Below are 15,475 nucleotides of genomic sequence, written 5' to 3'. Positions count from 1 at the left end.
GTAACGGTTAATTAGGAGTTTTGAAGTCGAAGTTCTATCCGTATAACACTACGTGATAAATACTCAATGTAAGTTATGTTCTCCTTTTTAAATTAATGTCTCGTATTTAAGTTATTATTATGCTTATTTGAGCCGAAGTAATCATGATGTTGGACTAAATATTAAAGACGGGGTAATTGGGCTTTGTACCATAATTGGGGTTTGGACAAAAGAACGACACTTGTGGAAATTGGACTATGAGCTATTAATGGGCTTTATATTTGTTTAATTGAATGATAGTTCGTTAATTTAATATAAAGATTTACAATTGGACGTACCTATAAATAACCACATACACTCGATTGGACACGATGGGCGGAATATTTATAAGTACTAATAATCGTTCATTTAACCGTACACGGGAATGGATTAATAGTCAATGGACTTATTAAAATAGGAGTGAATTATATACGAGGAAAAATTGGTGTAATTATAGTTTAAGTCCCCAATTAGTTGGAATATTTGACTTCGGATATAATAATAATTTGACGAGGACACTCGCACTTTATATTTATGACTGATGGACTGTTATGGACAAAAACCAGATGGACATATCGAATAATCTAGGACAAAGGACAATTAACCCATGGTAATAAACTAAAATCAACACGTCAAACATCATGATTACGGAAGTTTAAATAAGCATAATTCCTTTATTTTATATCTCATCGCACTTTTATTTACTGTCATTTTATTTGTTGCACTTTTAATTATGGCATTTAAATTATCGTCATTTATATTTTTCATTAGGTTTTAATTGTGACTTAAAATATAAAATTGACAAACCGGTCATTAAACGGTAAACCCCCTTTTATATTATTATTATATATAAAAAAATATATTTTGTACAAATATAGTTGTTTAAAATATAGTGTAAAATAAGTCGTCTCCCTGTGGAACGAACCGGACTTACTAAAAACTATACTACTCGACGATTGGGTACACTGCCTATAAGTGTTGTAGCAAGGTTTAGGTATATCCACTCTATAAATAAATAAATAACTTGTGTAAAATTGCATCGTATTTAATAGTATTTTGTTGTAAAAATATAACTATTTTATACACCACCTCGCACACATCAAGTATTTTTGGCGCCGCTGCCGGGGAATCGGCAAAACGCTATATTGTTAATCTATATTTGTAAAAATATAATTATATATAAGTTTGAAAAAAAATATAAAAAAATATATAAAAAATATATATATATAAAAAAAATATATTTTTAAGAACTTTGTTTATAAAATTAAAAAGTATTTTTATTTAGACTTTTAAAATATAAGTTTATTTTTATTTTTATAAATTTTCTATATATTATTTTATAAAACTTAAAAAATCAAATATATAAAAAATCGAACTGGGCCAGTTCATTTTCGAAACCCAAAACAAATTTTAAATTAAAAACTGAACTAGGCCAAAATGTTTAAGCGCAACCAACGAACCCATTACTATTGTACTCCGCAGTCGCGGAGCTTTTCTGGCACCAGCAGACCGCACTCGCGGAGTCGTCTGACAGGTTAACCCTAGCTGCATTAATTACGAATTTAGATTAAATTTTTATTTATTATTTAATTTTTAGGGTTTAATTAAATTATTGTTATTAATTAGAGTTTGTTTATTTAATTTTCTAGTTTTAATATATAATTAGTAATATTAAGTTTTAATATTATTATTTAATTTATAGATTAATATTTTTATATAATAATAATAATATAAAAATAATATTTTTATAAAAATTGTAATTTTATCATTTTTAGTTTCTTTTTATAAATTGTATATTTATATCGCTTAATTCGTAATTTTTATATTTATCGTTCGTAATTAGTTTTAAGACTAGTATTTTGCCGTAGTTACTTTATTTTTAGCTTTTAAGACTTTTCCGTAAAATCCCTTAAGTGCCTTCTCTTTAGACTAAGATTTAGGTGCTTTAGAATTTTGCGACGCCATTTTAAAATTTCAGTACTTTTTAAGTTATTGCCGTTTTGGATATAGAATTCCTTTTAAGCTTTAATACCTTTAGACATAACTTTTAATATTTAACTTTTAGAATACTAAGTTTCGACGCTTTATTTTCTTATTTTTATTTTTCGACCTTTTATTTTTAAACGTTTTTCGACGCAATCTTTTTCTTTCTTATTTCTCGACGCTCTAGTTTTTAGGACTTAGAATTTTTTCTATTTCTTCTCTAAAATTTCAAAACGAAAAATTATATTAAGCAGTTAAATTGATACACATCCAAATTTTCTGGTTCGTAGTAATAGTTGGATTTGTTAGTGGCGAGTTGTGGGCTTCCGATTTAAAGGGTCCTGGCTACCTGCTGCATCTATTGGCTATTCGAAACGTGGGCAAAATCAGAAAAGTCTATTAATTTGATAACTTATATAATTTTTTTATTTTATTTTATAACTAATAGGATAATTAATAAATGCACCACATTGTAGCTAAAATTTGGTAATAAGTGTAGTATGGAAAACCTCGAGAATATGTTGGAAACTCTTTCTGACATGCGAAATCAATTAAATCAATACTCTCAAACGAGTGTTGATGAAAATTCATTCGGTCAATCTTGGATCACGAATGACGAAACAATAACTAGTTGTGAAATCTGTGGAGATTATCACTCAACATGGGAATGTTTTTATTACGTTCCTATGGAAAATTACGCACCCACGGAACCTGAATGGAACGATTATGAAAAATACAATTCAAATTGGGATTATTCCCAAGAATATTTCCAAACTCAACAACCAGAAGACGAGGAAAATTATGTGTCTGAAAATCTTTTAGACAATATGAAAATAAAACTCGAAAAATCGATGCTTAAAATGAACAAATGAGAGAGTTTGTAAATCGGCAAGCTGAAACTCTATCAGATTACACACCTGTTGATCTGAGGAGTATTGTGCAAGAAAATCTCATATCATCGAATTTTGATGAATTCGAGAGCTCCGAAATCACCAATTATCCCGATGATACTTTTTATTCAGCTTTACCAATTTCACAACATATCGACACATTAGCCTCTACCGACGAAATCATCGATCCATCAATGAATGAAGAAGAAGTAAGGGTGACAAATTGGTACTCTTGGGAAAATGATAACGTTGAAAATTTTACCCCCGAGACCAAAATGGTGGGACCGATAAGTACCATTAATGAAGAAGAATTTGCTTCGATCCCGAAATTCACCATTCCACAACCTTCCAACCCAATATTCTCAATAGACGAGTCATCTACCAAAGATGAACTACAAGCTGTAATAGATAATGACACCTCGGATTTCACCCAATTGGGTAATAGAGGTGAAACCTTTGATCCCGAGAATGAATGGAAGGAAATGTTAGGAATTGTCCACCCTATAGTATGTATGTCGGTGTATATCGATCCATTTGACCAAGAACCAGAAAAGAGACATATCCATTTACTAAAAGCTACACTTAAAAAAGAATTAAGTAGTGACGATCGGGTGGGTCTAAACTTTTAACCCATTGATATATTATACACCACCCGAGATGTAAATAACTGGCTTACTATTCTAAGTCGTGGAACTTATTCTACCGACTTCACATGTCGTCAGGTAAGTATGGGGAAGTCTAACTCCACTTAACGTTAAATTAGGGGTTCGGGTCAGTGCATAACTCGTTAATGAACATACATGATAAATTAGAGTAAAAGACGCAATTTCAAAGTTTAGCACACAGTTCAGAAAAGCAACCGTTTTTGAAGAAAAACACGTGTGATAAAACAACAAAAGGAATGAACGATGAGGCGCGCCATCTATCATTCGACGAGCTTTGTAATTTACAAACTGGGTATTTTTGATCACTTTTCTACACTAATCACCCTCATTAATTTATAATTATAATCTGATTTCATGCAAATAAGGGCATTGCATGATCTCAAGTGTGGGGAAGGGTTATAAATTCTCTCGGGTTTACACTTGATTTAATTGCCAAATTTTGTGAAAATTTGAAAAATTTTCAACTAAATGAATTCAAAATCATGTTTATACATATTTATGAACAATAAAACTAGGTGTTAATGCCGAAATTATCGTTACCTCGGAAAGGACATAAATTGAGAAACAACCCAAAATGCTAGAATTCATTTAAAAATGGAATAGAGGAGAATAAAAAGGCAAAGAAAAAAATAAATAAAAGCTAAGTGTGGGAAGAATTTACCAAGATATTTAAAACATATATCATATATTCTTGTACAAGCTTATTGCAGGTACTTTTATTTTGGACTAAATTAACAGTTTTACCCGATTTATTGTAATACTTTTGAAAGAATAGATGGATCTACACGATGAATCAATTCCATCATTAAAAATAAGTAAAGTCTTCCTAAAAAGACGCGCGCTTCTTGATTTAGGTCAAGAAGTTGTAGTCCAGACCAGCTGTAGGTTGACGAAAAATCTAGAAAAGTCGTCACTAAAATCAGCAGGAAATCCAAGGACCTCAGCATCAAACAGGGTCGCCAAGTGGTCAGACTTATCTTAACCATGAGAGGATCTGTCTCGTAAAATGGGGAGAGCGCCGTGCAAATTAACTTGATAAGACTAATGAATCAGACCCCCAGAAAGGATAATCTCCTAAAAGATTAAAAATCAGCTTTTAAGCCTGATATTACCCAATCCTTGAGATTGACTTTAAAGATTGAGAATTACAAACTCATGAAATTCAATGATATCTAAACTCGAGCTTGAACGAGAAAATATTTTGATCAAATTAAAACCGATTTGTTTTCTGAAAACTTATTTTCAATGCGTTCATTATCATTGAACGTAAAATCCTAAGAATTTACCAGAATTCATTAGGTCACCTGAATCAAATCGGGTGTCAACCGTAAGAACGGTGGTTGCATAGCATGGTCGGAGACAGGACCTTGTGCCAGACCGAAAAATGATAGGGTGATCTTTACTATTGCTCCTACAAAGGATAGTAACTGCATACAACACATTTTAGACCATAAACAAATGCATGTCATTAGACATTGCCTTAACAGTTTCTTGTTCATCGCTATCCTTTACAACCGGACGGTAGTTTGTCGAAAGGTAATATACGAAACAAGTAAACTGGATGTGTGCTTTTCGATACAGGGATAGCAGTGGATTACACAAACCTAAAAGTTTTAGCCAAAATATTGATCCACAAAAATATTTTGCAACACCGATGGTGGGTCAAATCAGAAAACTTATCTAGGGTAAAATCTAGAATGAATTTTCAAAAGATCAAATGTTTTCATAAAGATCCAATTTCCTTAAAGGATCTAAATTTTCATAGTCATGTGGGACTGTAAACCACATCGTTACTATCATTGTTTATACCGCCGTATCAAAATCACTGATGTATAAAGTGTGAAGAATAAAGAAGTGATTCGTGTGTTTTAATTTAAAGTTCTGTATTGCTTGAGGACAAGCAACGTTCAAGTGTGGAGATATTTGATAGTGCTCCAAATGAACATATATTTAGTATCAATATCCTTCTAATATGTGAAGTTTTCAGTTGCAAATGTTCTATTTTCAAGTAATATTTGTTTAAATAAATAAGTGCGAAGACAAAAGGCGAAAACGAAGATTTGAAGACGCAAACGTCCAAAAAGCTCAAATGTACACGATACAATCCAAGTGGTTCAATTTATTGATAAGAAACATCTAAAAATGACAAGAACGCAAGTCGCGGAACGCAAATTACACGATATTAAAATATACGAAAAGACGTTCGAAAAACCGAAACTGAGACATAAACCGGGCGTAAACGTACGAAACAACGGAGCCAAAATTATGAGTCAACTATGCACATAAATATAATATACTATTTAAATAATTATATAAATTATTTATATATTATATTTATATTTATAATATGTCAACAAGTAAAAATCCAAAAGTTGGCGAGCTGGCCCAGGGAACTCCGTACTCGCGAAGCAAATTGCCTACAAAACTCCGCACTCGCGGAGCAGCCAAAATCAGAATTTGCCTATAAAAGGCACGAGCTTCTGCCGAGTTTTTACACCAAAAAATCAAACTCTCTATCTCTGTAATATATATATATATATATATATATATATATATATATATATATATATATATATATATATATATATATATATATATATATATATATATATATATATATATATATATATATATATATATATATATATATTAGTTTAGTTTTATATTAGTTAGTTTAAGTTAATGTAACGGTTAATTACAGGTTTTGAAGTCGAAGTTCTGTCCGTATAACACTACGCGATAAATACTCAATGTAAGTTATGTCCTTTTTAAATTAATGTCTCGTATTTAAGTTATTATTATGCTTATTTGATGCCGAAGTAATCATGATGTTGGACTAAATATTAAAGACGGGGTAATTGGGCTTTGTACCATAATTGGGGTTTGGACAAAAGAACGACACTAGTGGAAATTGGACTATGGGCTATTAATGGGCTTTATATTTGTTTAATTGAATGATAGTTCGTTAATTTAATATAAAGATTTACAATTGGACGTACCTATAAATAACCACATACACTCGATCGGACACGATGGGCGGGATATTTATAAGTACTAATAATCGTTCATTTAACCGGACACGGGAATGGATTAATAGTCAATGGACTTATTAAAATAGGGGTGAATTATATACAAGGAAAATTGGTGTAATTATAGTTTAAGTCCCCAATTAGTTGAAATATTTTACTTCGGATATAAGAATAATTTGACGAGGATACTCGCACTTTATATTTATGACTGATAGATTGTTATGGACAAAAACCAGATGGACATATCGAATAATCCAGGACAATTAACCCATGGTAATAAACTAAAATCAACACGTCAAACATCATGATTACGGAAGTTTAAATAAGCATAATTCCTTTATTTTATATCTCATCGCACTTTTATTTACTCTCATTTTATTTATTGCACTTTTAATTATCGCATTTAAATTATCGTCATTTATATTTTTCATTAGGTTTTAATTGTGACTTAAAATATAAAATCGACAAACCGGTCATTAAACGGTAAACCCCCTTTTATATTATTATTATATATAAAAAAAATATTTTGTACAAATATAGTTGTTTAAAATATAGTGTAAAATAAGTCGTCTCCCTGTGGAACGAACCGGACTTACTAAAAACTATACTACTCTACGATTAGGTACACTGCCTATAAGTGTTGTAGCAAGGTTTAGGTATATCCACTCTATAAATAAATAAATAACTTGTGTAAAATTGTATCGTATTAAATAGTATTTTGTTGTAAAAATTTAACTATTTTATACACCACCTCGCACACATCATCTATTAATTTGATAACTTTAATAATTTTTATCTTGATAACTAATAGGATATTCAGTGAATTCACTGACCAAAACGTTCACCACCTTTCATACGTTCACCTCCTGTAACTCGATCAAGACATCTAGCCAATATTGTCGCCATTGATTTTTCTTTAGAATCATCATCTAGTCGAACGAGTATTCCAACTCAAATTTCCGATAATCCATTTTTGAACCCGACCTCACAATTGAGAACCCGGAGGATATTCAAGGACAATTCAGAGATCCTGAACCACTAATCATTCCTACTGACCCACAAATTACTCATCCAGAAGTTGTTGAGGAAGAAACCATTAAATCAGAATCCTCTAGTGATTCAGATTCAACAAATTCAATCATGGAAAATCAGGAACCTCTAAGTATGGAAGATCGAATGAGAGCCACACACAATGGCCAAGGTCATGCAATTACTCAACCAGACATTAATGCACCAGATTATGAAATCAAAGGACAAATCCTACACATGGTAACTAATCAATGCCAATTTAGTGGTACACCAAAAGAAAATCCAAATGAACATCTTCGAACCTTTATTAGGATCTGTACTTTATTTAAAATCAGAGAAGTTGAGGATGAACAGATCTATCTCATTTTATTTCCCTGGACTTTAAAGGGAGAAGCCAAAGATTGGTTAGAATCGTTACCTGAAGGAGCGGTTGATACATGGGATGTTTTAGTTGAGAAATTTCTTAAAAAATTCTTTCCGGCATCTAAAGCCGTGAGACTTCAAGGAGAAATTGTTACGTTCACACAAAATCCAAATGAAACTCTATATGAGGCGTGGACAAGATTTGAAAAGTTATTGAGAGGATGTCCTCAACACGGTTTAGACACTTATCAAATAGTGCAAATATTCTACCAAGGATGCGATGTTGCTACAAGAAAAGACATCAACACAGCAGCTGGTGATTCCATTATGAAGAAAACCGCAACTGAAGCTCACAAAATTATTGATAACACAGCCTCCCACTCACATGAATGGCACCAAGAAAAATATATTTTTCGTTCATCTAAAGCGGATAGAGCCGATTCTAGCCATGACTTTGATTCCATTTCAACAAAGTTAGATGCTTTCGAGAGACGAATGGAAAAGATGACTAAAGATATTAACGCAATACGAATGAGTTGTGAGCAGTGTGGAGGACCACATTTGACAAAAGATTATCTCAGTATTGAACAAACAATGGAACAAAGAGAGAATGTTTCATACATGAATCAATGGCCTGGAAATAATTATCAAAATAACTATCAACCGCCAAGACCAAACTACAATCAAAATTATAATTATAACCGAAATGTTCCATACAACAACCAATAAGGTCCTAGCAATCAACAAGTACTTAATAATACTTACAGCCAGCAAAGATCTATTTTTCCAAATAAACTACCACAAACCGATGATAAAAAGCCAAATTTAGAATATATGATGTCGAAGCTAGTTGAATCTCAAACTCAATTTTTCACATCTCAGAAACAAACTAATGAACAAAATGCTCAAGCATTTAGAAATCAACAAGCTTCTATCCAAAATCTGGAACAAGAAGTAAGCAGCCTAGCAAGGTTGATAGGTGAAAGAAAACCAGGGAGTCTACCTAGCGATACAAATGCTAACCCCCGAAATGAAACAGCTAAAGCTATTACCACAAGAAGTGGTATTACACCTAAACCACCTGAAATGCCTGTAATTTCTGATGACTCTATTCCTACTCCACATGAACCACAATCTGAGCAAGAAAAGGAAACAGAACCAGTAGTTGAAAAGGTTAATGAAGATAACACAGTTAAGGTAAAGCCTTGTGTTAAACCATACCAACCACCACTTTCTTACCAGAGTAAAATGAGAAAAGAACGACTTGAAGCTGAGCAATCTAAATTCTTGGATATGTTTAAACAAATAAATGTCAATCTTCCTTTCATTGATGTGATTTCAGGAATGACAAGATATGCTAAATTCTTAAAAGATCTAATCACAAATAGAAAGAAAATGGAAGAACTCTTGGCTATTACAATGAATGCTAATTGTTCTTCAGTGCTATTGAATAAACTACCAGAAAAATTATCAGATCCAGGAAGTTTCATAATTCCATGTTTTCTGGGTAGTCTCAGTTCAATAGAAGCATTGGCAGACTTAGGTGCTAGTATAAATTTAATGCCATATTCATTATACACTAAACTAAACCTCAGAGAATTGAAACCAACACGAATAAACATATAACTAGCCAATCGATCAGTAAAATATCCTAGAGGGATAATGTAGAACATGCTAGTTAAAGTTGGTACTTTAGTATTTCCAGTAGACTTTGTTATTCTGGACATGGAAGAAGATTTTCGAGTTCCTCTTATATTAGGAAGACCATTCTTAAACACGGCTAAAGCAATAATAGACGTGTTTGGTAAGAAACTGACCCTAAGTATAGAGGATAAGAGTGTTACCTTTTCTATTGATAGAGCCATGCAACAACCGCAATCTGCAGATGATACATGTTATTATGTTCAAACTATAGATTCACATGCAGAATTGTTACAAGAATTTCCAGAATTACAAGAAAATGGAGAATGTTCTTTAGGAGAAGGAACTGAACCAGTTGATAAAGCAGAAATGTTAGCCACACTTATGGCTAATGAATACGAACCAACAATAGAAGAACTTCAAATGCTGAAAGAAGAAGACAGATATCGATACAAATCATCGATAGAAGAACCACCGATATTAGAGTTAAAGCCACTTCCAAACCATTTGGAATACGCTTATTTACATGGTGAATCTGAATTACCTGTAATAATCTCGTCTTCTCTTACGAAAAATGAAAAACCCCAAATCATTTCTGTGCTAAAAGCTCATAAACCAGCTATTGCATGGAAGATTCATGACATTAAAGGTATAAGTCCTTCGTATTGCACACATAAAATCCTTATGGAAGAAGGTCATAAAACATATGTGCAACGCCAACGAAGACTAAATCCTAATATGCAAGATGTTGTTAAGAAAGAAATTATTAAACTGCTTGATGCAGGTTTAATTTATCCAATCTCTGATAGTCCATGGGTAAGCCCGGTTCAATGTGTACCTAAGAAATGTGGCATGACTGTCATCACAAATTAAAAAGATGGCGCGTTTGTATTGATTATAGAAAATTAAATGACGCCACCAGAAAAGATCACTTTTCCTTACCTTTCATTGATCAAATGTTGGAAAGATTACCTGGGAACAGTTACTATTATTTCCTTGACGGTTTCTCTGGATACTTTCAAATTCCAATCGCACCCGAGGACCAAGAGAAAACCACCTTCACGTGCCCTTATGGTACTTTTTCTTACAAACGCATGCCATTTGGACTTTGCAACGCCCCTGCAACTTTTCAAAGGTGCATGATGGCGATTTTTCACGACATGATAGAGGAAAGCATGGAAGTTTTCATGGATGACTTTTTAGTCTTCGGTGATACTTTTGAATCATGTCTAGTTAATCTTGAATGAATGCTTATTAGATGCGAACAATCAAATGTAGTTCTTAATTGGGAGAAATGCCATTTCATGGTTAAAGAAGGCATCGTTCTTGGTGATAAAATTTCAAAGGAAGGAATTGAAGTGGATAGAGCTAAAGTAGATGTAATTGCTAAACTTCCACATCCCACCAATGTTAGAGTAGTTAGGAGTTTTCTAGGGCATGCTGGTTTTTACCGATGTTTCATAAAAGATTTTTCTAAAATTGCCACTCCTATGAATAAACTCCTGGAAAAAGATTCTCCATTCATCTTTTCGGATGAATGCATCAAATCTTTTAATATTCTTAAAGAAAAACTCACTAATGCGCCGATCATGATAACTACAAATTGGAATCTGCCATTTGAACTCATGTGCGATGCAAGTGATTTTGTAATGGGGCCGTTTTAGGATAAAGGATTGAAAAACGATTTCAACCTATCTATTACGCTAGTAAGACGTTACAAGGAGCACAAACGAATTACAAAACTACTAAAAAAGAACTCCTTGCTATTGTCTTTGCTTTTGACAAATTTCGTTCATATCTCGTTCTAGCTAAAATGGTGGTCTATACCGACAATTCTGCTCTTAGATACCTATTTTCAAAACAAGATGCCAAACCACGATTAATCCGTTGGATCTTCCTCTTACAAAAGTTCGATAATGAAATCCGAGACAAAAAGGGAGCAGAAAATCTCGCCGCTGATCATCTTTCTCGTCTTGAAAATCCTGAATTAGAAGTTCTAAACGAATCGACCATACAAAAACGAATATCTCTTGAGAATCGGTTATAATGAAATTCCATGGTTTGCAGACTATGCAAACTACTTAGTATGTGGATTCCTTGAAAAATGGTTGTCGTACCAAAAACGAAAGAAATTCTTTAGTGATATAAAACACTATTTTTGGGAAGATCCACATTTGTTTAAAATTTGTCCCAATGGAATAATCTGCAAATGCGTATTCAGAGATGAAGCTAGTCAAATCTTAAACCATTGTCACACAGGACCAACAGGAGGGTATTATGGGCCTCAACTCACAGCAAGAAAAGTTTACGACGCTGGATTCTATTGGCCTACAATTTTCAAAGACGCAAACCTTCTTTGTAAATCCTGTGATGCATGTCAAAGGGCCGGAAAAATAAGTCAACATGATGAAATGCCACAAAATGTCATTCAAGTATGTGAAGTATTCGACGTTTGGGGTATTGACTTTATGGGTCCATTTCCAAAATCTCATAATAATCTTTACATTCTCGTTGCCATTGATTATGTATCTAAATGGACGGAAGCACAAGCTCTCCCAACTAACGATGCACGAGTTGTAGTCAACTTCTTAAAATGTCTTTTTGCTAGGTTTGGGACACCGAAAGCTTTAATAAGTGATCGAGGTACTCATTTTTGTAATAATCAACTTGAGAAAGTTCTTAAAAGATATGGAGTAACTCATAAAATCTCAACCGCTTATCATCCACAAATAAGTGGACAAGTTGAAAATACCAACCGAGCTTTAAAACATATTCTAGAGAAAACTGTAGGATCAAATTCGAAGGAATGGTCTATGAAATTGGAGGATGCACTCTGGGCTTTTAGAACAGCCTACAAAACTCCAATTGGAACCACACCTTTTAAACTCGTTTACAGAAAAACATATCACCTTCCAGTAGAAATTGAGCACAAAGCATTTTGGGCTTTGAAGACATGTAATCTTGATTTGCATGAAGCTGGTCGTCTACGGTTAAGGCAACTAAACGAATTAGAAGAATTAAGACACGATGCATATGAAAATTCGTTAATCTATAAGGAAAGAACGAAGAAATGGCATGATAAAAGATTCAGAAGTTCAAAATAATTTAAGGAAGGAGATAGAGTCCTTCTTTTCAATTCACGATTCAAGCTATTTCCTGGAAAATTGAAATCAAGATGGTCTGGACCATTCATAGTCAAAAGAGTTTTCCCATAAGGAACAATAGAATTGATAAGTTCAAATGGGATTGAATTTAAAGTTAATGGGCACAGAATTAAACATTACATAGATAGTCCAATGGAAGTTGAAGATGAAGTTAATCACAATTTCGACACCACAGCTAACTAAGTGTGGGGAGAATCGAATCTTTTAAGGATAATATGAATTTCTATTAGAATTAGATGTTCTGTTTTCGTGTAGTTCTCGAAAATGGAATCCGAATAGTCTTTCCCTAGCAGACCCTAAAGAACTAGTCTTCTCTCTCCATTCTGAATTTTTATTTCTTTTAGGTTTTACGAGATGAAGAATTCCTTTAATCTGAACCATGGTCTACTACTACACGCTATGATTACTAAATGTAATAATAACACCTTCCCGAGTGAACTAGTATAATTCATAAGAGGCAAAATGGACGAATTGAGGAAAGAACTAAGGAAAGATCATAATAAGATACATTTTGGTAAAGGAAAATCAAAATCCGCAACAAAAAGAAGAGCACGACACCTTGAAAGATGTCATAAATGCGGAAAGTGGTCACACGAAGGGAAATGTTCGAACAATCAAACACATTCCAATACCGAGTTACTTTATGCAGAGAAGGACCGTTCATATGTTCAGAAGAAAAGTTATTGAAAATTCGTGGTTACGCTTATGTAGCAATGGAAAACCAAATCGAACGACTCTCCTATGAGTCTACTAAAGCAGGTCTCTGAGAATTCTATCTCATAGGTAAGTATGTACAGTTTTATTTTGTTTTTATTGCTTTTAACCTTTTGTTAATAAGCGCTGAATCGTTCGCTATAAAGTATTAAATTGATATTCAATAAAATTAGGTATAATAAACCGAAATTATTGATATCATACAAAAATTTAATTCATCACTGCGAAATTTACCGTTTATTCATAAGGTATAAATATCTTTAATCAATCAATTCAAAATATTTCATAAATTCGCCAGGATTAAACTAGGTAATATAGCCGAAATTACTTTACCCAAAAGAGGGACGTATATTTTCGTTAATATTTGATTGATTAAAGTGGGATAAAAGACCAAAAAGATTTTTAATTTATTTTTACCTTGTTTTTAAAATTAATATATAACTATATTATTTTCAAATGTAAGATTGTAAAATTAATGTATATAAATATTAATAATATTTATATGAAATTTTAGGCATTTTAAATTTAAGTTTGGTGTGAATTTAAAAACAAAAATGTACTTTATTTCAATAAGTTAAAAATTGATTTCTAAAATTCATCGTGAGTTGAAGACTAGGTTATGAAACCGAAATTGCTTTAACCGAGGGCGGGATGAGAAATTTTGTTATCATTATTTTTAATTTTATTGATCTAAAGTATGCCAAAAACATTAAAAAAACCCAAAAATCTTTGCTTTTAAAACAAGGGCAAATGGCCCGAAAAGGTAACCTATTTCGACAATTTTGCCAATAAAGGTAATATGACTTTTCCAGATGCCCGAAAAGAATGTTTGTTTTAATTTGGAAGTCGAAAAGGATTATAATTTGAAAAAGTGTTAAATTGAGGTAATTTTTGCTGTAATATGACTTTTCCAGATGCCCGAAAAGAATGTTTGTTTTAATTTGGAAGTCGAAAAGGATTATAATTTGAAAAAGTGTTAAATTGAGGTAATTTTTGCTGAAAAAGTGTACCAACGATTTGCAAAGGAAAATAAAAAAAACGCCACATCAGCAAAAATTACCTCAGATTAACACTTTTTCAAATTATAATCCTTTTCGACTTCCAAATTAAAACAAACATTCTTTTCGGGCATCTAGAAAAGTCATATTACCTTTATTGGCAAATTTGGCAAAATAGGTTACCTTTTCGGGCCATTTGCCCTTAAAACAAACGCTTTAAAATGAAAAATTTTAAAATTTTGTAGAGGGAAGAACTAGGTAAACGTACCGAAACGACCTCATTCTAAATATCAAGGAACACAAAATTTTAAATTAATTAATTAATTATTTTATAAATGAAAGGTTTTATATATATAAGCTAAAAAATAATAATAATTAATAATAATAATAATAATAATAATAATAATAATAATAATAATAATAATAATAATAATAATAATAATAATAATAATAATAATAATAATAATAATAATAATAATAATAATAATCCGGGACCCCATACGATCGCATGGGATTTACCCTATAACACCATGTGATCGCATGGCACAAAAAAACTGGACAGAATCAAAACCCCCAGCGAGCTGCTTCTGTCTTCACTTTACACACACATATATACGAACACACACACACATTCACCTAAAATCACCAATTTTTCACCAAATTCAACGAAATTTGTTACTACAATCCGCTATAATCATGCCTTTCTTCGGATTTGGGAGTAAAAAGGTAAAAATTTCACCCCTAAATTCTTAAAATTCCAAATTTTAGTGATAATTTCAATTAATTGCAATAATCTTAGTTTGATGATTTCTAGATTAATTAGAGTTAAATTGTTAGTATATTATGCTTGTATAACCTAGATTGATGCTATTTGTCATGATTTGAAGCCTTAAACTTCAAAATTTTTAGAAATCTAGGGTTTGTGTTCTTGAGTAATTTGAGGCTTTTTGATATAAACAGGTTATGGCCGATTTTTGTTAT

This window comes from Rutidosis leptorrhynchoides, chromosome 2 (assembly GCF_046630445.1).
Source record: "Rutidosis leptorrhynchoides isolate AG116_Rl617_1_P2 chromosome 2, CSIRO_AGI_Rlap_v1, whole genome shotgun sequence".
In the NCBI taxonomy this organism is placed as follows: domain Eukaryota; kingdom Viridiplantae; phylum Streptophyta; class Magnoliopsida; order Asterales; family Asteraceae; genus Rutidosis; species Rutidosis leptorrhynchoides.
Note: the sequence above shows the minus strand (reverse complement) of the source record.